General features: G+C 39.4%; 1 protein-coding gene across 7 annotated transcripts in view; it reads right to left on the reverse strand.

Moving 5' to 3' along the window:
* The window catches only part of SAMD12 (sterile alpha motif domain containing 12), a 385968-nt gene that overhangs the window by 71577 nt on the left and 291424 nt on the right, over positions 1 to 22967 (reverse strand). The window lies entirely within an intron of this gene.

A 22967-nucleotide genomic window follows, 5' to 3' on the forward strand; every position in this document is an offset into this window, starting at 1 on the left:
AGTCCCAGTTTTACTTTCGGGGTAAGTCCAACTTTCTTACTCTGTTTCTTAAGAACACCTGCAAAAATCAACACCATCTCCTAGTTAACTCGCTCTCCGTAAGGCAAGTGGTGCCCGGGTGACCACCCCGGTGGCGCCTTCACCACCCTTGGAGGGGTCACCACCTCCTCCACCTTCTGTCTCTCCCGAGATCCACTAAAGGACATGCTCACACCTGGGACTGCTGGCCATCTTTACAAAATTTTCCACCCTAAAATGTGTCCTCATGTTGCAATGTAATGACATCAATAATCATGTATTGGAGTAGTCTTTTGGTTTTTATAGCCAGAAAGGGAAGACAAAATTGTTACTATAGAAAACATTCCAGTGCAGAGGACCACAGGGGAAGGGAGGGAAAACTGAATAGGAAGAAGTCAGAGTGGGAGACAGACCATGAGAGACTTAACTCTAGGAAACAAACTGAGGGCTGTTGGAGGGGAGGTGGGTGGGGGACTGGGGTAACTGGGTGATGGGCATTAAGGAGGGTATGTCATGTAATGAGCACTGGGTGTTCTACGCAACTGATGAACACTCTATCTGAAACTAATGATGTACTATGCGTTGGCTAACTGAATTTAAATTAAAAAAAGAAAACATTCTGTAAGCCTTGGTGACCCATCCCAAAGTCCTTAGGATACTCATGGCTGATTGTTTAGGATAACCACTAGCATGAAAATAAGATTGTGGTCCTTTGTGCAGGGGTGAAACACAGGAAGGCAGAGGCCAGGGGAAGAACATGAGCTGAATGTACTTGGAGTGACAACCGGAATCTCTGGGATTGTGGCACGGGCGTCTGCCTGGTGTTCCAAGTCTTCCCGGGGCAAATCTGAGGCCCACTACAATTTACATTCCCCGCAGCTGTTCTTACCTGGTTGGAGAACTAACTGACGCGAAGGGAATGATGATGAAATTCTGTGCGGCTGGCAGCACCGCGAGGTGAGGACTTAAATGGAGACATAACTGCCTTTTGGAGAATGGGAAGGACCAGCAACAGCATAAGGTTAGTTCCTCAAGTACCCTCCTATGACCTCTACTATATTGCTCTTCACATGGCCACGGAAAGTTTTATTATCCTGTGCGGGGCAGGGCTCAGGTAATGCTGCTGTTCCTTCCAATGGTGAGGGAGTACAAATGGACTGCAATGAGGCATTTTCCTAATGAGAACATCCATAGCCCTGTTATCCCAGCACTATCATCACTACTCAACTTGCTAAGTATTCTCCACTCTCCTCTGGACTTGTACATCTTCAAAATGTCCACAACTGCCTAATTGATTAGGACTTGGCCAGACAGCTCCAGGTGGCTAATCGGTAAAGCAATGTCTCAAAGAGGATTCGTCTTTAGTTATAGGCATTTGACATCTTTATGTAGGTTTTATGAGATATTAAATACATTTTCACTAGCCATCCACTGAAGCCATATGGCAGCCTTGAATATGTGGAACAAACTGGGCATAATGCAGCTTTATTTATTGATTTACTTATTTTAGAACAGCAACATGTACTGTTGAGGGTACTTTTTACAAGTTGAGGCTAGAAATTCAGGAGTCTAGGTAGCAGGGAAGACATTCCTTCTGTACTGCTTGAGGAAAAATGGAGGAGGATACAAGGACCGACAGAGTCTGAAGAGCAAGGAGAGAAACAGATTCAAAACCAATTTTCCATATTCCAAGAGGAAAATCAAAGACATAAAATAAAACAGTGCATTGATTGTGTGTCCTTGTTTTCACCTAATAAGTCAGATGGAACTAGAGTCCCTCTCTTTGGGTCCATTCATTTAATTCAACACTTATTTAGAATCTATTAGTATAGCAAGTAATATGGATCAGACTCATAACAAGTTCATGAACACTTAAGTGATCCATGAATGGGCATCAGGGACTTTGTAATTCTCTGCAAGTGTATGTAAAATCTATCTACAGGAATTTTTCTCAAGAGCCAGCCCACAGCTTTAATTAGATTAAAAGCCTCACAACTGAGAAAAGGTTAAGAGCTACAAAGCTCCACATCCAAGACTGTAAGACACACCAAGGTGAGTGAGCAGTGACAGCCCCCTTCCCCACCCAGCCTTTTTAAGTAAAAGGCATATGTCCGATTTATTCTGAAGGAAGTAGGTAAGTAGAATCCATAAACCCCAGGACTGTTTCAAGTCTACCGATGTTATGATTCTCAGAAAATAATTCTTACTATCTGTAGGATCCAAAAATGTCCTAAAGAAGTACAACACAAAGTGCAAGATAAATAAAAGCAGTTACAAATGAGATGTTTCGAGAAGGCTGAGGCCATCTGGTTCCCATTATCCTGAAGCTAGGGTACATCATTTCATCCGCCCCCGACCAAGGCATCACTTGAATAGCATGTGAACAGACTGGGTTTGCTAGGAAAGATGTGAAGATGGAGACAGTATCATTCTCTGTCCTCCTCACCTCTGGCTGTTGGAGCAAACACTAATTCGGCTTTTCGGCACATACTTCCACCTTATTTTTATTAATCGGTTTGAAATAAATAAATATATATGGATTTTAAATCAAAGATACTTAGGCCTAATTTTAAAGAATTGAATTGTTCTACAAGATTTGCCATAAAAAACATCCGATGATAGCCCTCCTCCCTCTCCCCAGCTCCCCACTCACACAGCTGATTATTTTGGTATTTACTTCCTTTATCTCTAAATCACATAGTTATACTGCTACTTAAAAAAAAAAAGTGTCCAACTTTCAGGAGTGCCTGGCTGGCTTAGTCAGTAGAGCATGTGACCCTTGATCTCAGGGTCGTGAGTTCAAGCCCCACATTAGGTGTGGAGCCTACTTAAAGAAAAAAAGGATTGACCCATATGTGGAATTTAAGAAACAAAACAGATGAACATAGGGGAAGGGAAGGAAAAATAAGATAAAAACAGAGAGAGAGAGGCAAACCATAAGAGACTCTTAACTCTAGGAAACAAACTGAGGGTTGCTGGTGGGGGGATGGGGTAACTGGGTGATGGGCATCAAGGAGGGCATGTGATGTCATGAGCACTAGGTGTTACACGAAACTGATGAATCATTAAATTCTACCCCTGAAGCTAATAATGCACTATATGTTAACTAACTTAAATTTAAATAAAAAATTAAAGTGTCCAACTTTAAAAAAAACTGATTTTACACTATGAACACACTATGAACTTACCTCTCTTTCCTCCCTCCACTTCTATAGCACATGTTCTTCCCATCCCCTCTTCACCCCAATACAGTCATTTTCATTAAATCAAGATGCAGTGTTTACATTACTATAGTATTCAGATGCTACCCAAATGGAGCCCAGAGTAAACTACCATCACAATTCCTCCCTCTTTTCCCGAGAGGTAAAATTATTTTGTTTCTTAATTTGTTTGGTTTTCTAACTACTTACGGGTCCCTTAGCCCCAAACTCTTTACCACTTACGTAAATGTCCTGTTAGGATGCCTCATACTAGGTATTCCATCAGTTTCATCTTCCCAGAGAAGCCCAAGTTCCAGAGCCTTGTTATCTGTGCCTGGTGCACTCCATTCCCAGAGATTATTTTACCCTTTTCAGGAATAAAGCATCAGCCATTAGCAGGGCTGGTTGCATGGCAGTCTCCTGAATTGAATATAAGGAGTGGGAGAGGAGGTCTGGGGATCTGGTTGTTTCTCAAACTTCTCAATGATCTCCTTCATTTTAACTCAGCTATTAATATCTTGGGTCTGCTAATGCATTTACCATGGGCCTGTCTGCTTTCCAGCCCCCAAAATATGTGTACTGCCATCTTCCCTTCTGCTTCTCATGTCTTGATAGATTTATGTCCTTAACGTTTTCCTTTGCTGTTGTTTTTCTGTGTTTTCTTTTTTTAAGTAGATGGCAAATGTAGAAGTGTGTATCTAATCTGCTGTCATTGTTTTTGACAGTGTTTTAGAAATCAGTATTAGCAAAAACCCAGGCACATACTTTAAGTAGGCATTTCACCATAGCTCTTTATAAGACAATCACCAGCATATGCTTATCTATTAACTTATACGTGAAGAAAATGAGGCACAATCTGCTTCAAACATGTCACTTGATAGATTGATATAAATACAGAACACCCTATGCCCAAGTCCCCTTTTCGCTTCACTTTCCTAATTGTAGGCTTCTGTAGAGCATTGACTTCCTGATAGTCTATGGCTGCTTTCAGGTCCCAAATACCTGAGAATTGCTTCAGTCAATCAATATCTCTGTCATGCTCTATTACAGCTGATCAATATGGACAAGGATGCAATGAGCTGGAAGCAAGATGTTTTATTCAATCAAGTTTTTGGTCTCTTTTATTGACCCCAATATAAAACTTCTCTGTTTACAAAACTTCTATACTCCTCTTGTTTTATTCCAGCTAGCAAAAACTGTTTGCATAAAAACACATGCACATGTCTCCTCCCTCATGGTTTCAGACTGAGTCCATCATGTTGAACAGCTCCGGATTCTAGACTCATCTCTGCTCTTTGTGTGATTTTGGTTAAATCACTGCCACTATCGGTATCTCCCAACTGTGCAATGGGAGCTGTTAAAGCTCACAAACTGGTATTCCGTGGGTCATTTGGAGCCAGCAGACATATTTAGTGTGGCTGGCACAATGAAGGAAGTTTCTGGATGTGACTGTCTTTGCAAGAGTGGGGGAGGGGAAAGTACTCCAACATTCTCTGCAGTAATCACTACTTCTTACTCTGGTAACATCACCAGGTTGCCTCACAAAATCCTATGATTTTTCCACTTCTTAAATGTATTTGAGTTTTTTTGCACAACGACCATTCTGTCATATCCCCTTTGGCACTAACCTCCTTTGAGTTTATGGGCACTGCAAATAGCGTTAGCCAAAATACCCCAGGACCCTGGGGGCAGGGGAGGTAGACCAGCTGTGTAACACCTAAAGTCAGAAGGAGAATTTTATAAAATAAAGTGACCTTCCTCTTTTTCTATATGTTTTTTCTTTGATCAATGCCCAAGAACTAGCTGACTCTTCTTTCTAGATATTTCCATTTCCTGAATAGACATTATTGTCAGCAATATCATTACCACCCACTTTCTTTTCTCCTATCTCACTCTCTATGTATGTCATATTTAGACTGTGAATTCCCAGAGGGTAGAATGGTCTTGTTTGACTTTTTATTTTTCTTTTCTAAATGTTTATTTGGATTACAATTTTTGCATTGTACACACAGCACACCGAACGGAAACATTTCTCATTTTTATTTGGTCTTTTTTTTTTTTTGAGAGGCTAGGGAGTCACAGAACACACTGTGTGCTGAATTTTATTACTTTTTGGAGCTTGGCTATTAAAAGGAAGATAAATGATACAGATATAAGATAGTCTTTCCTAGCAATCTCCTCTGTACATCCTTGGCCATTCTCTAGATCATACACTTGATCTTATAATCCAAAAGACAACAACAGTGACGTAAGTCCTGGATTATAGAGGGAAAGGACACATAGCAAAACAAAAGAAAAAATCCCAGAAAACAAACAAGGATAAAGAAGAGATAAGACATTTATACCATGAGCAGGCCAATGAGTAACTGCATCAGTTGACTATAATTATTGGGTAAGTGGGGGGTCACAGGTGTTTCAAGTTGAAGCCAATTGGAGCAGGGGTAAGTTATCAGATCTCTCTTATTAGTCTGGGAAGCCATAATTCATTGTTGGAAATCATCAACGTATCCATTACCAGCTCAAGATATGGAAAATTATCACAAGCCCTTCCTGGATCCTCTCCACCCTGTTCCCCGCCAATGTAATCAAGATTCTGAATTTTGTGTTAATCATTCCCTTATCTTTCTTTACAGTTTACATATATATTTTAAGACATACATTGAAATCTGCCTGCTTATGAACTTTATGTAAACTTCATATAAGTGGAATGATACTGTATATATATTCTGTGATTGGCTTTTTTGCTCAATATTATTCATACATGTGGACACACATAAATACAGTCCATTTCCTTTCCTGCTGTATAGAAGGCCATTGTATGAAGATGCCACAGTTGATTTATCCATTCTAAGTCAAAGGATAATTGGGTAATTTCCAGTTTTCTGCTATTAAAATCAAAGCTGCTATGAACATGCTGGTTGCCTGTCTCCTCACATACAAAGTTATTCTCTAGGTCATGTGTCTTTAGAACTTCCAAAATTACATGGAATAGAAGTCATGAGCTAGCATGCTCATTTTGATCCTGATTTTAAAGGGGCGTTAAAAAATATTTCACCATTGAAAACGATGTTGCCGTAAGTTTTTTGTGGGTATCCTTTATCAGGTTAAGAAAGTGCCTTTCTATTCCTAGTTTGCTAAGAATTTTTATCATGGATAGATCTATTGAATGATCATTTACTGAATTATTTTTTTTTTGAGTATATACTGAGATGACATATGGCTTCCTCCTCTAATTAGTTGATATGATGAATTACATTAAATAATTTTCTAATAATGAACTAACCTTGCTTCCAGGGATAAACCCAAATTTATGGTATATCATTTTAAAATCCATTGCTTAATTTGGCTTGCTAATGTTCTTTTTACTTGTTAATATTCTAGATATTTGAGTGGCGTGTACTTTTATTTTTTTATACTCTGTCAAGGTTTGGATCCAAGGTTAATATTGGCCTCGTAGAGTAAGTCTGGGAATATTCCCACTCTTTCTGTTGTCTAAAAGACTTTATGTATTTTGGATTGAATATTTGGCATAACTCATATGCAAGACATTCTGCTCTAGAGTTTTCCAGTAGTAAAAAAATTACCAATTTCATTTCTTTCACGGTTAAAGGATCATTCAGTTTTCTTCTCAAATTAGTTTTGATAATAAGTATGTATTTTTAAAATGTCCATTGTACACAAATTTTCAAATTTATCTGCCTAGTTTATAATTTTACCATATTATCTAATTAACTTCATGTGCATGTATAATTAAAGACCCCTTGGGGCGCCTGGGTGGCTCAGTTGGTTGAGCGACTGCCTTCGGCTCAGGTCATGATCCTGGAGTCCCGGGATCGAGTTCCGCATCGGGCTCCCTGCTCGGCAGGGAGTCTGCTTCTCCCTCTGACCCTCCTCCCTCTCATGCTCTCTGTCTCTCATTGTCTCTCTCACAAAATCTTAAAAAAAAAAAAAAAAAAAAATTTAAAAAAAAAAGACCCCTTTACATCCTTTATGTTATTTGTGCAATTTCATTTTTTTCAATCTTATTAATTCATTATTCTTTTCACAGAATGGACTTTTGATCTTGGTGATCCTCTATTTTTGTGTTCTACTTCATTAGTTTTTGTTATCTTACTTTTTCCTCCATTATCTTTGGGTTTATTCTGCTCTTTTTCTAAATTTTTCAGTTGATAGCTATTTTTTTTTCTAATATAAGCATTCAAGGCTATAAATTTCTCATTAAGTACTACTTTAGCTTCATCTCATATATTTTATTAAGTAGTACTTATCATTTCCATAGTTTCTATTATGATTTATTATTTGACCCACAGGTTATTTGAAAGTGAATTTTAAAATTTCCCTATGTATCCATTTATCTTTTTATAACTAATTTATTTCTATTCTTATGATAAAATGGATTCTTTACCATTTGTTGAGACATGCTTTATGCCTTACAACCTGATTAGTTTTAATAAATTTTCTGTGTCTTCCTCAAAGGAATTTCTACTCCCTAAGTGTTGGAACAGTGTTTTACATATGTCTTTGAGGTCAAGCTTATTCTTTGTGCTGTTCTAGTTTTCTCTGTTCTACTGAAAACTGTTAAGTAAAAATTTCCTACTATGATGTAGAGTTGTATATTTTTCCCTGTAATTCAGTTAATTTATTTTTAATATCTGAAGCTATACTACTCATTACATATAAACTCAACATTATATTTCCTGAGAAATATTAGCTTTTGAGAAAATTCACCTCTTTCTCTAGTGTATTATATTTTGCCTTTAATACTACTTTTGTTTGATATTATTATATTAATGAAGACTTCTTTTAGGTTAATGTTTGCCTGGAATACCTTTCTCTAACCTTCACTTTTAACCATCCTGTGCTTCTTATAAACAACATGTAGCTGGATTTTGTGTGATCGTGTGTATGTGTGTGTGTTTTAATTTAGTTTGATAATCTTTGTTATCAAACATAGTTGCATTGATTTTCGGTTACTGAAATACCTGGATTCATTTTTACAACATTATTTTGTGGTATCTGTTCTACTTTTCAATATTTCTTTTATTAGCACTTTTCTTTCTTGATTTATTGAGGTTTTTTTGTATTTGAAGTTTTTCTCTTTGCAGTTTTTCTTCTGGAAGCTTAGAAATTATAGACTACATATACTCTTTATCACTTGGAGTCATGAACAGCAACTCTTCTGTGATGTGGGTTCCCCCCCCCCCCCAGCTAATTCACCTACTAAGAATGTCACCTTTTGGGGTCCTGGCTTTTTGTAAAGGACTTTTTGTAAAGATTCAGTCTCCCATCCTGCTCAGGGTCTGCTTTAACTCCTGTCCAAATCTCTCCCACACTGGTCATAGCTCTAACACCTAGATCACAAGATGCCAGCTGTAGGACTTGCTTACCCCTGTGAAGCAGAGCTTTCTGAATGTGTCCTGACCTTGTTCTCCTCTCAATCTCTGTTATCTGTCTACCTATTATCATCTAGTGTATTTAAGTGCAAACTGGGAGGGTTTTCTCTAAACATTTGGTCATTCATCTTGCTAGAAATGGAAGACCACACTTTGGTTCTGATACAATCATTTCCTTACGTAGTTCTGACAGGTTTATGCAAGCCTGGGACAAAGGGGAAAAAGTACTATATTTGATTTGTATGTCTCCTTCAAATCTGCAGAAATAAACTCTCAGATGATATTCTTTAGGGAATTAAGGAAACAAAAGGGATGAACCCTAATAAAATGATTTCCTTCCACTATGCATATTATGTTCCTATACTCACTTATTTAATCCTTAGAATGACTCCATGCGATAGTTATTACCCTCATTTTATGGATGAGGTACCTGAGACCACATTTTAAGGTTATTAAATTACTGAATTGGGATTCAAACTCTTGCTTATCTAATTCCACAGTCTGTACCCTTTCCTGAATTATGCTGCCTTTCTCCAGAAGGCTCTGAGGGATTCTTTTTGGAGCTGGTAAAAACAATCCTGGTTAGTCTTTCCCTGGTAATTTTCATAGCAAACAATGCAGCTATTTACCCAACATCGCTTAGAACTCTGCTAATTGCTAGCACTCATTCTGTTAGCAAACATGGTATTTATTGACTCCAGAAAGAGTCCAGATTGTGGGAAAACATAAACAGTGATAACACAAACAAATGCTTTCAAAGCAAGCCTTTGTTTGGGTCCTAGTGTCAAGCAATTTTTATTTTTAATTGTCATTTTTACTTTTGACCAAATAGCTCCCATTTAACACTCTTTAAACCTCTGAGAGTAATTAAGCCCTCCATAAAATCTCCTGATGTCAGTTCATATACTCAATCTCATAAAATATATATATCTGTTTATGCAAGAGCCTATGCAGCCCTGCAGGCTAAACCTAAACTGTTATTGAAGGCCACATTGCCAAGTCTAATGGATGACCCAAGAGTGCCATAGATAAGCTAATCTTATTTTATCTCTCTGCTTTATCACTGTGGAACTTACCACAGGCAAAGCACTGAGGAAAAGGCTCTCTCTCCCTGTCTTTCTACATGTCGCCCTTTCCCCAGCTGAACTTGAAATGTCTAAAGTGGATCCAAGAGAGCTTCTTCTCTAGAAACCATAAAGATGGCACATGGGCCCATTTTCACTGGTCATGTCACCAGACCATTCACTGGTCATGAGCTGCCTCTCCAGTGGAACATAACCACTTCTGCTCAAAACCGGGTTGGAAGCAACATACTCAGGCAACTCACGCTCAAGCCATATGGCAAGGGGTTAGTTTGGATCACTATAATTTAGAGGTCAGTGACACAAATGCAAACCAAGCCAGGCAAGTTTTCTATTTCAAGGCTTCATACATGATCAAAGAGAACAACACGGCAGTGTAAAGTGAAGAGAAGTGAAGGTGCATTATTTCCATTACATGTAGCCATATGTATTTGCAAAGTGGCTCATAAGATGTTGTCATTCCCTGGGCTATAAAAGGCCCCAAATCCTTCTTTGTGCAAGGTTTGCCCCAAAATACAATTTCGAGAGGAAAAAAGTATTAGCATGCTCTCCCAGTGGATGTCCCTAGTTCTGTTGAAATGGGTGTGTTTACATAATCTGGGCACTCAGGGAAAAAATTACGCACTTCTGTGTAATTTTCCCCAGAGTTGAAATTGAACAAAAATCAATTGCACATCTGGGTCTGGGGCTGCTTCAGTCTCTAATGCAAAAATGAAGATGAATTCCAAGTGATCAAAATGCGCAGAAGTGCTCACCCCTGACAATTTTTTCCCTCCCTGGAATGGAAAGTATAACAACTGTTTTTCTGAAAGATAAATTACAATCAGCTGCTGTTAGTTTTATTATTTTTAAGACTTTCTACTGATCAGACTGGATAGTCTTTTATTATTGAATACACACGAAAAGAAAAACATCCTAACACTTTCCCATGATTTTAACTGGAAGGAACTCTAGATCAAATTGGGTGTGCCTTGTGTATTTTTTTTTTTTTAAGATTTTATTTATTTATTTGAGACAGAGAGAATGAGATACAGAGAGCATGAGAGGGAGGAGGGTCAGAGGGAGAAGCAGACTCCCTGCCGAACAGGGAGCCCGATGCGGGACTCGATCCCGGGACTCCAGGATCATGACCTGAGCCGAAGGCAGTCGCTTAACCAACTGAGCCACCCAGGCGCCCCGCCTTGTGTATTTTAATATTAGATAATAATCATACACTATGTTTGTGATTAACATTAATTGGGAATGGTTACATGAGAAATGATGCAAACACTATCTTTTTTTTTTAACATTTAAGCAAATTTAATCTTCAAATCCAGGTATTTTAAAGCAGTACATAATTTCCAACTGAAGGTTATAAAATAGTAAGCTCACAGAAAGAAGATAATTTAAAGACAGAAGACATCTCCATGGGCTAGAGTGACCTAGGAAAACCTTAAAGAAAAATCAAACACTGTATCTTTTTAAACTTGATTTTAATCACCCATTGCCACATTTGAATTATGCTTTGAACTGCAGCAAAGACAGCAGCTGTTAATGAAGAACTGAAATAGTTAACTCCCCTACCACACCCTCACTCTGACATTGTGGGGTGTATTGTCAGTGTTTTATATACATAAGAGGGAATACGTAAAAAGTCTATTTTAACACTGTAATCAAGACATGCATATTTGATGCATTTTGCTGATTTCTGTGTTGGACAACCCTGTTCCCTATGTGTCTGAGATGTTTATGTCTCTTTTTGGGGGCAGCTAAGGGGAGATGTACTGCTTGGCCCTGTGGGATTCACTTGACCAAAGAGATAGTTGGGTAAGCAGACAACTTGAGCCCAGATAGCAACACAAATTCCAACACATGGACGCATGACTTACCTTGGCAAATTTCTCGTCTGCAAATAATTCCCTTCTAAAGGATACTACCGAGATTCAGAGCTGACCCTTGCACTTTCTCTCCACTTGGGACTGGGCCATTTTGCCATTTTAGTGGCAGTGATGAGGGAAGCACAATAAATGCTTGTAGGCTTTATTCTGTGGCAAGTGCCCAGATAAACCACAAAATCAACAGTCACAACATTTTCTTTAGCCGAACAAGGAATTCCAAAAACAAATCCCTGTGTAAATGATAGCATGATGTCTACATTCTTAGTCAAAATATACTTTTGAGTCTGGTTGTTATGGTGTCAGAGCAAATGCAAAGCATCCCCCTAGTGCCATCTGGTAGCCAAGCAACTCAGACAGGAGCACGGTCACTCAGGGCACATACCGCTTATCTCCAATCAGCTGCATTACCCACTCTATGCTACAAGGGCAGGGTAAACTCAAGTTTGAGATAGAATCAAGGACAAAATTATCATCATTGATACCTCTGGGCTGATTCTGTAGTACAGCCCTCAATAGAAATATGGCAAAGGTGGCCTGCATGCTGCTGATGGTACTTAGTGACCCGGCTGGGGGGCGGGGAGGGGGGGCGCTATGCTTCTGGACTATCAAGCTTAGGAAAAATAAAGATTGTAGGTCGGCTTCCAAAAGCAAGCTCCAAACAGCAGCACAAGGGAAAGAAAAGGTTCAAGTGTTCTTCAAAAACGAGAAGAAACCGGTTTGAGCCTAGCTTTAAGGAACATACGTAAATGGTGGCAGGAGGTTATTTTCTCATTAGGCAATGGAGACTTCTCTCATTTGTATTACTACAGATGTACTGTGCCTCAAGCACTCTAGGTCCTCTAGATAGAAGAGTTTCTAATAATTGCAGCCTATTTCAGCCACCTGTACAAGGCAGGGATCTGCATGCTTTTAGTTTAAGTGGCAGATGTGTACACTCTGGGTCCCCAAGAAGAAATCACAAGGCTGCCCTCCTTCTTCCTAGGTTAGTGATCACATCCTAATAATAGTCTTCACAGCACCTTATGTTTACCCACACACAGTTCAAACATCCACATATTACCTAAATTCAGTTTCAGAAACAGCTAGCAGTGATAGTAGGGAGAATGTCATAATTTCTCCTTAATAAATATGGAAACTGAAGCAGAGATTTTCCTAAGGTCAAGCAATTAGCTTATTCTAGAAACTAAAAGGGTCCTAAGAGAACTCATTTTGGCCTCCAGTTTCACAGATTAGGAAGTAGAGGATGAGAAAGAAAGGTATGATGGTGAATTAGTAACAGAGAAAGAAAAAAAGACTCAGAATTCAGTGCTCTTTTAAAATGTAGCATCACACGTGTAGACGGGAGGCTCCTCTCATTCAAGGGCTTTCCTGTGTGCTGTGGGTTTAGGAATGCAAATGCTGTGAGGCAGAGATTCTTTCTATCTTGCTCACCACTTTATTGTCAATTCCTAGCACAGAAACCATTCTGTGATGTTAGGTGAATGAACGGATGTCTTCTAGTAGATACAAGGCATTTTTAGGAGTAGATTGCTGACGTTTGGCACAAAGTAACAATCTCTTGACCAGAGAAAAAGACGGTATGTCATCCATATGCCAATCATCTCTGTAAATGACATGAAACATCTGGAAGTTGCTTAGAAATCTGCCTTGGATGGTGGAGGGGTTCTGAATCAGGCCCTGAGACAAGCTAGTAGAGTGCTCATAGACTCCTTTAGTAGGACTAAGGAGACCCCCTACTGAGTAGGATTCCAGGGATGGTTAGAAACCAGTCCCCAATTTCTAAACCCATATCTCCTCTACCTTCCCTAAAGTTTGCTCAGCATCCATTTTTCTACATTAAGGGCTATGATTCTCACCAGGGAGTCCTGTCAAACTATATGTCCTATTCCACCATGTAGGTATAGAAAGCCACTGTTTCATACAGGAGTTGTATCCTTCAGGTGCTTTTGGTAGAAACGAGGTCCAGATCCCTGAAGAAAGACTTTAATGATCTCTGTTTGAAGGCAAGTTATTTGGAGAAAGGGCTAAGAAACTGAGCTTGAGTGACACTGGGTGGTAATAGTTTAATTTGCTGTGGTTATAGTTTATCAAGTCTTCCAGCTTCCATTTTCTTATCTGGCCATCATGACCCCGTAGTGTAAGTAAAAATGACTATTTCCTTTTTTCAGAGGGGAAATCAAGGTTTGGAGTGGCTATGTCACATGCGTGAAGTCAAACATCTGGGAGAAACTTGAACTTAGGTCTTCTCATTCCAAGTCCATCGTCCTTTCCATTTCCCTAAGGACATGAGGTCCAAGCCAGGTAAAGACTCCCCCCACCTTTGATCTCCCCAGAAAGGCTGGTGCTGGCTATCCATGAGCAGTTGAAAGCTGGGCTCCAGCAGCTGCCCGTTTCTCCCATGATCTAAAGAACATGAAACTTCTATGTAAACCCAACCTGTCCATCTTCTGCAATTTGTTTCTCTTGTTTTTCAAACATACATTTTGTTCTAAGCTTCCATAAATCACTGAAGTTGAAATTCTAATTAACCCCGGCAGTAAGTACTGTAACTACAGGGGAGTTTTTGGGTTTTTTTTATGAGATGAGAATGAACCGGAATTTGCTAAAAATGGACAGAGATCAGGATTCAGATGCTTCAGTGGACACCACACAGTTGTTCCCTCTATCTACCCCGGAAGAGGTGCAAGTTTTCAAAGCAAATATGACTATTTTTATCAGGCAGGCTGTTTTCATTAGCTCTGGTTCCCCACCACATTTTCATTTTATTTTTTATCAGTCAGATATATTTTGTATTTTCTCTCTTTTCCCTTGAAGCATATCAATTAAGCCCAAATTAAGCATCAGGTAGAAGGAGCTGGACAATGACTACCATGGATTAAATATACAAACAATAAAAATTCCAATGAGCCTGGACATATTACAAATAAATCTAGTTCTAAGTGTGATTGCATGTGGAGTTTCACTTTATGTTTGGCTAGGACTCATGGAGAAAAATACTTAGTACTCCTTCTCTGGCACTTTACTTTTATGGGAAGTGTTGTCTCTTGGTAAAAACAAGATATTGCTTTCCAGACTCATTTAGAACTTATTCCCTATTGTGTTGATGGCAGCTTTTGGGACACTGATCAACAAATACCATTTAAGTCCCTAGCACGAGGTCAGAACCACCAGACATGCAAAGGATATAAACCACAGTGAGAGAATCTTATTCCTTAGGTATTTTATAGGCTAGTTTTGGAAGGGTAGATACACAACCCAAATGTTCTATTCCTCACTTGTATACCCAAGAAAGATGCTGTTAATCCACCACAGCATCCTTCGCACAGACTTGGTAAATGGTTTTGCAATCTTCATCTAATCAGCTATATCCAATCTGAATTGGTACAAGAAAGAGAAGAAAAGCCCACTGGCCATACCTGAACAAGTCTGTGAGACGAAGCTAAGGACAAGAGTAAGAAAAACCAAGCACTGTATCCTAGGGAAGGGAGGTACATCCTAGACTCTGATGATGAGCCTTCTGTAAAGACAGAGGGTTTCCATTGGGTCTTGTCAATATGGCTAGAACTTAGAGAAATGAAGGGGAACAGAAGTAATAGACTCCAAAGAGCAAATGTGTGGATAGAGGAGATGAATACAGAATATGAATATGGAATAGGGGTTGCCTTGGGATTGCAGAGTTGCATTCTGTTCTCATTATCTAGGAGTTTCATTCAGAAACTTCCCCTATTGTGGTTATGTTCCGATTCATAAATTCTAAGCATGGAGACATAGTGGTTTCTGATCTGCAGATGTCCAGTGGCACCCTAAAGTATTATGTATCACATTCTGGAAGGTGTATTAGCTCATTTTCAAAGAAAAAGGTGACTCTGAGTCATAGCTTTCATGTCAATAAAATGGGTAAAATAAAGGTGACTTTAAAAGTTTGCCAAATCTACCATTTACCAAGCTCTTTTTTTTTTCCTACTAAAAGCCTTTCCAAATATATTCCTTTAGATGCATTAGAGGCAACCTCGATGGTCACTTTTTGCCCCTTTATGATAAAATGAAGAAAGCACTAGCTTTCTTGCACTTTTTAAAGGTAGATGAAACAATAAGCCAATCCCTCTATCTTTTGCAGTTTGGGCGTGTACCTTGCTTGAGGCAGAACTGGCTAGGGTGACCTCATAACTTCCCTTCAAATGATAGAATTCTGTAAATATTCCCACTGAACTGGACAAGAATCTTCATATCCTATTTGGAACATTTCCACAATTAGATTGACAAGTGAATGACTGTGATTGCCCAACATATCTGTGTTCCTTCCAACCTTCATCCACAAGAAGTGTGTAATGGTTCCCCTTACCCTTTCTATCTAGACAAAAAAGAAATGTTGAGACTGACTGGAAATGGTGGTGTAAAATTCATTAAGTTCTCTTGCAATTACCAGAGGTGACGTACTGTATACTCAGCATCACTGTTTTCTAGAAAATGGGTATTAGCAGAATCTTGGAGAAGTAGTGGATAAAAACTCATCTGATGCTGAAACTACATGATCCCAGGCAGGTAAAGGACCTGGCTAAAGTTCCTTCTAATTTCCATGTGGGTTCAGAAGTCTGGGTTATGTGCTGCCTTATCCTCTTCTACTCGGGCAGGATCCTCCTGATTTCCTATTCGATTTCTCTGCTCTTAGTCATGTTTGTTCAGAAATGGTTGCAAGGAAGAGCCTGGACTATTAGTTACATGGGTGGACTTCTGGACTGCATCTCACAATTCTGAGTGGTTTGTAATCCATTTTGCACAGTGGGCATTCATAAGTCTTGAATCTTTCCATGGGAAATCTGATAGCTCCCATGTAATAGTGATCATATACACTTTGGAGAATATAGGAATTTTTTAAAAGAAGTCGGTAAAGCAGAAAAAGCCAAACAATCCAAAGAGCAGCTTGAAGGTTTGTTGTATTTAATGAACTATGAATGCTGCCATTAAAAAATAAGAAACCGATGATATTTTCTCAGGTTGCTGTGGCATCAACAAACTTCCCTAAAACCCTTTCCCCTTTCTATTTCTATCCCTCCAAAAGACCTACTAATCTAGAATGGCATGTTTGAAAAACTGTCCTGCCATAGGTAATGTGGCATCATGGAAACGGACACAGGCTTTGGAGACAACATGGCGTCATTTCAACACCAGATCTGTTCCTTCCTAATTGTGTGACAGCAGGCAATTTGCTTACATTTGTTCAGCCTTGGCTTTCTTGTCTGTAAGCTGGGAACAATAATTTGGCAATTTCACAGAGTTATTGCAGAGACTAAGTGGGACCTAGTCCAGTACCTGGCACAGGATGGGTGTAGGATAATTGCCAGCAATTACTACTGTAAAAGTCTCACCCTGTGAGAACCCTTGTCTGATACTTAGAGAAAGACACGGAATGGCTGGCTGTAGAACAGTGATGCTTGAGTTTGGTGGGTGGGGGCGAGCATTTGTTAGAAAGATGTGTTGGGCTCTTCTGTCCAAGATGCAGTTAGGGATGGCAATTTTCTTGTCTTTGTTGGGGCCTGTTCATGTTTGAATGTGGTTTCCTGTTTCTCATCAATCTCTCTTCCTTCCCTCTTCTGAAATCTATTCAACCTTTTCCTTCTAGTATCTTTAAGAAAAGTAATAAAGGCTAACATTACCACTCCCTTACTCTGCAGAGATGAGAACATTTTCTTCTGTTACCCCTGAGGCGATGTGTCATAAGCTGGCAGGGTTCTCCTGCTCCATTTAACTAGGAATCCAGGGTAGTGGGACCAGGAGGCTGTGAGTAGGAAGGGGATGGATCGAGGGAGGAAGGAAGAAAGCCTGGGTGTCAGCTGGATTTGTGGCTCTTGATCAACCTATGTACCAGAAGACCTGGGTAGATTCCAGTGAGAATGGTAAGAGAGGTTTGGATAAGTCAGATTAAGAATCCACAGTCTCAGTGTCCATCATAGCACCTACATTCAGAATCAAAATTTGGTTTCTCTGGTGGGTAATCCATCTGAAATCACCAATCTGCCCACCATCATTCAGATTCCTGAATATGGCCAGGAGGGTAGCCTGGTTTCATGAACCTGAAATAAATCGCTGAAACTGTTGCTCTACCATTTACTATCTCTATGACCCTACAATTTTTCTTTTTCTCAGCTGTAATATTGAGTTGTTTTAAAGACTAATTAAGATAACATATGTGAAGCACCTTGTGTCTGGAATATAAGAAACAATCAGTAAACTCAGTACCTGGAACCAAGAAACGAAGGAAGAATGTTCTCTAAACCAACAACAAAATAAAAAGTGAGCAGCCAAAGAAAAGATCTAAGAACAGTACAAAGAAATAGTTTATTGATGAAAAGGGTTGGGATAATGCAAGGAGAGTCAGAGGGAAACTCTGATCTTGATATTCATCATTCCCACCTCCCAAGAGAAACAGCTGGTGCCCAGTTTTTACTCAACATATAATTCATGATATTAATTTATAATAAATAGTAAGAAAAAGAGGACTAGGGGAAAAGGGTCACGTATGAGGCACATCTGTAGGGGTTTTTCTTGTTGTGGTTCAATGTTCTGATTTACTAATTACTGCTGTTTACCTTCTGTTTTCCTTGTTGTCCTAGGGAGATCCTGGCAAAGTGTGACCTTCATGAAATTATGAATGGGTGGGGTTTTAAGAACTTGTTCGTTCCTGGGAAAACCCCTCATAGACAGACAGCCCATACAGTCACACTTCCTACCCACACTTATCCTGGCCTTGGATCACAAAGATAGGAAAATAACATGGAAACCTTCTACTTTCCTGGATAGTTGAATTTAAATCCCTTGCTGTTGGTAGAGCCAAGCTTGCCATTGAAAACAACACTGTCACAGGATGTCATGAACCAACTGTCCTAAAGACCAAGCTCCGGCCTCTGAGCAGTAGTACATGTTCCTATCACAAAAATAACAATGGGAATGATGATAAGCAAATATCAACAGTTACCCTGATGCCAGCCTCTGTGCTAAAAATTGTATAGATATTATCTTTCATCCTGAAAACAAGGCTGCAAGGTAGAGGTAGAGATCATCCCCATTTACAAATGCAAAAGTCGAGGGTTAGAGACATGAACTAACATGCCAGAGATCACAGTTAGGTTCCAGTAGTGCTGGAATGAAATTCAGGTCCACGTGACAGTAAAGATATTTTCGGCCATCACCCTGCACAGCTGTCCATAATGACCTTCAGAAAGTCCGATCTTTTCAAAGTTATGAAAATTCAGATTTTGATGGCCTTGGACCTTCTTGCCCATCATTTGCTTTTCCTTCTGGAATTCAACTTGCAGCCATCGGGGACTGGGGCTCTAGGGCAGCGATTTCAGATTTCTTGCAGACCATCCTAAACTACAATTAGTTCACAATAATTAGCAAGAAACAAATGCTTCTTAAAAAAAAATCCATTCACTTAAAATGATTTTTAATTTTATAATGATGAATATATAATTATAGCAGGACAGAGCTATTTAGTTAGGAAAAAAAAAGAACTTCAAAGATGAGAGCTCATCTAGTGTTTATTTGCTCTGGGGTTCTAATTACTCTGAAAACTACCAAAACTTTGTATATGATTACTAACAGCATTCAATAGCAGCTTTGAGGGAAGCTGAACGAACCTATTTTTTTTTGCTTCATTAACATGGTGGGAATAAACGGCAAATGCTAAATACCAGCAGTATATATTCACTATGTCATAATTACTCTGCTGCTCTGTTGCCACTTCAGGTCTCCTGTGTTAAAAAAACATAAAAAAATAAAACCAAACATGTCTTCCTGGTCATTTTCAAAAGGAGGCCAACCGAAGAAGACCAGTGAGGAACACTAAACATGATATTGTTTTTCTGTAATATATTAGCAAATCCTGGTAGCTTCAATTTGGCTTCATTACATTTCCAATATATGCATTCATCGATTCATCTTCTTTTTTCCCATAGTTAAGATTTATGCACTTTATTAATCACCTCGTGACAGCCATCTCAGCAGTTTCATTTAGCAGAGTAAACCAGTCAAACCCCATCAGACTTCTGGGGATGTCACATGGCAAACTCTGGATTCCTGGCAACTTGAATTACTCTTGCCAATATGAGATTTTTCAGAGCGATCCACCTTAGGGCCACCTAATATATCACGTCTGACTCTGCTCTTTTCCTAATTGATAGGTTGAGAGAGACACCCGCTAGATCTTGCAATTGTCCCCCTGAAGCCGCCTTGGGAGAGAGGTGCCTTGGCAGTGGCATCTCAAAATGGCAGGCAGTTAAACGTTCTGTTTTCCAAATGTAACTTGACTGATGGGGGGGGGCGCCCATGTGACATTCAGCGAGCTCACATTTTCCAAAGGACTTTAATAAGCAATGGCAGCCTTCCATGCATTCACTGCATGCTCGGGCGGTCTAAAAATAGGATGTCACCAGGTGTGATGGACCAGCTATTCATTATGGTGTCCTAGCTTACAGTAGTGCTAACCAGACTCAGGGGCTGTGGACACTTCCCTAAGTTGTTGTCACCAATTCTAATTCTTGGCCACACTGTATATATATATTTTTTAATGTGTTGACTTTTCCAATGTCAACTCTACTCTCCTTAAAGTTCTGAAAGTACACAGTTCTAAACGTACTTTAGCATGACTCAGATAATTTTCACATCATCTCTATTAAGTCCCGAACAGCACATGTGAGTTACTGGCCAGGTTGCTTTGTGATATGGAGAGTATGGAATTGGATTCCAAATGCAGCTATAATCAGAAAGAAGCAATCTGAACACACTTAGTCATTTAAGAGAGAGGTCTTCAGAGCTCTCCCAGGTCTTACCTGATTATATGATCAAACAGAAGGTTTTAAGGGTGGCACTTTTCATACTAAAGGACTCAAATAAGGAAGATGCAATGATTTGCAAACTCTTACAGTGGAGAGGCTGAGTAGAAATTATGACCCTTATGTAACAGCATGGCTCACGAGACCAAAAATTAAGAAAAAAAAAGACCAATCTGATATTAAGAAAACCTAATGAGAAATCCAGAGAAGAAAATGGGTTACCACAGGGCTATTTCTATGGCCTTTCAAATGCAGTTGCACTTCTAAAATTGGAATTAACAGTACTCAAAACTCCTCAGCCTCACAAGTTTATAAAATGGCGGTCTGGTTTAACAAAGAGAGGGCTAGATGAAACATTGGGAGACCTGTATTTTAGCCTTGACCTTGTACAAAACTGCATGGTCTGAGGCTGAGCCATTAAACCCACCATGCAATAAAGGGGCTAGAAGAGACAGTGGCTTCCAACCAGTCACCCTCAAAGGTGGCAGTGGGCCTTCTTGCCCTATTTTTGCTTTTCAGAAAAAGGACTCACAGAAATCACACATTTACCCATAATAAGATTACCCTGGATAATCAAACTGGCACATTTATTTGCTTTTTGCTTAAATTATATTAACTGAAAGAGGTAACACTAGTTATTTTGTGCTAATCCATACTCTAATTGGAGGATCATGTTTTTACTTAGTGGGAAATCAAGTTAATTGGCGCTTAATAAGCGCAAATTGTAAAGGAAATCTTTCAAAAGTAAAACTCACAGGCAACAGTAAGTTTTAAATGGGAACTTGGTGGTGGCCAGTTTAGAAATGGTTTCCCAAAAATCCCTTCCAGCTTAGGATTTCTATTACTATGAATCTTTATCTATATCTATATCATCTATCTATCTATATAAAATTATTTGGTCCTTTTCTGGTTGTCTTTTGACTTTTAGTGTAGGACAGTTTTTATCTATTAAACCCACGGCTTTACAACTTTTTCATTCAATTCTGTGTATACCTGCAGTGAGAGCATTTTAGCCAAACCTCATAATTTCCTTGGCTTACACACTCCTCGCTTCACTGGCCTAATTATTTTAATAAGCAGCTTAACTGAAATGCTGGCTTATATTTATATTTCAATTTAATTGTGTACAGTTCCTAGTATAATGGAAACCTTGAAAGTCTTTCCCCATTTGTGAGTGTTTCACTGTGTCTCTTTGTTAGAGACACTCACAAATAAAGTAACTTCACTTTATCTTCAAACATACATCTTTTATTTCCTTTCTTCCCCATCTTTTTTTTTTTTTTCAGATTAACAATGCAAAGAAAAGATCCCCAAGTTCTATCACGTTGGCTGTCTACATGAAGAGAACAGAGAATCCCCGTCCAGGCTTGCAGGAGAGCCTGGGTCTGCTGCATCGAAATGAAAAACCAGCAGCACAACCCTGGGTCAGCCATCCAGCTCAGGGTGCTTGGGTATTATTCCCACTCTACTCATTACCATCATGAGCAAACAATTTTCTTCAAGGGGGAAAAAAAACAGGAAGTGGAAAAAGAATGACCTGGAAAGTCACCTACTAATCATAGTCTCTGGAGAATGGAAAACAGAATTCCCCTTATGGTCTAATTATTCTTTGGTATCTTTAATGAAACCAAATCATGAGAGTTTCCAGTGTCTGGCCGATGTTTCAGAGGCCTGATTTTCACGTGTCCTGGGCCCTGAAAGAAAATATTCACTAACTTCCTGAAGTTTCCTTATTATCCTCTCTTTCCATTTAGTTCCCAGAAAAAATGTTGGTCACTTTTCTCTAACGCGGAAGTTAAGAGCTGGAGGAACATAAAAGATGTTATGTCAACTGTCATGTGTTTGGTTCTTGAAACCGCAACAGTGTGACTTCAGAATTTGTCAACGGGGAGCAGGCAACATGGTCAGGTTGACATGGAGCAGCTGACTCTCTGATGACAACTCTTTAGGCACATAGCAATGGACCCTAAGCGTGACCCTGCTTTACCAGGCAAAAGTGAATATGCGTGTCTCTTTTCATCTACGCTCCCGCACGTGGGCCGATAAAAAAAGAAAAATGCTACAGAGTGATGCTTTAGAAACCCAATTCTAGGGGCGCCTGGGTGGCTCAGTTGGTTAAGCGACTGCCTTCGGCTCAGGTCATGATCCTGGAGTCCCTGGATCGAGTCCCACATCAGGCTCTCTGCTCGGCGGGGAGTCTGCTTCTCCCTCTGACCCTCCCCCATCTCATGCTCTCTCTCTCTATCTCATTCTCTCTCTCAAATAAATAAATAAAATCTTGAAAAAAAAATAAATTATTAGAAACCCAATTCTATTGCCTACTATAAACTGCGGCATGCCAGAATCAGGGGATTTTGGTGAATCTAATAAAACACATTCTGGATTCCTTGGATCAAAAGCAGTATTTACAGATTCACAGAAAAAATAGCAACAATACAATAATAGCGACTTCTGTTCTGCAATACTGTTAGGCCAGGCTGGACTTGAATCTTTATTCCATTAAGATTCACAAAAACATAAACCCTTGCAAATTGGGCAATATTTTCTTTGGCTTCTGCAGGGCTCA

Source organism: Leptonychotes weddellii, chromosome 4, assembly GCF_054177405.1.
Source record: "Leptonychotes weddellii isolate Sample4059 chromosome 4, ASM5417740v2, whole genome shotgun sequence".
Taxonomy (NCBI): domain Eukaryota; kingdom Metazoa; phylum Chordata; class Mammalia; order Carnivora; family Phocidae; genus Leptonychotes; species Leptonychotes weddellii.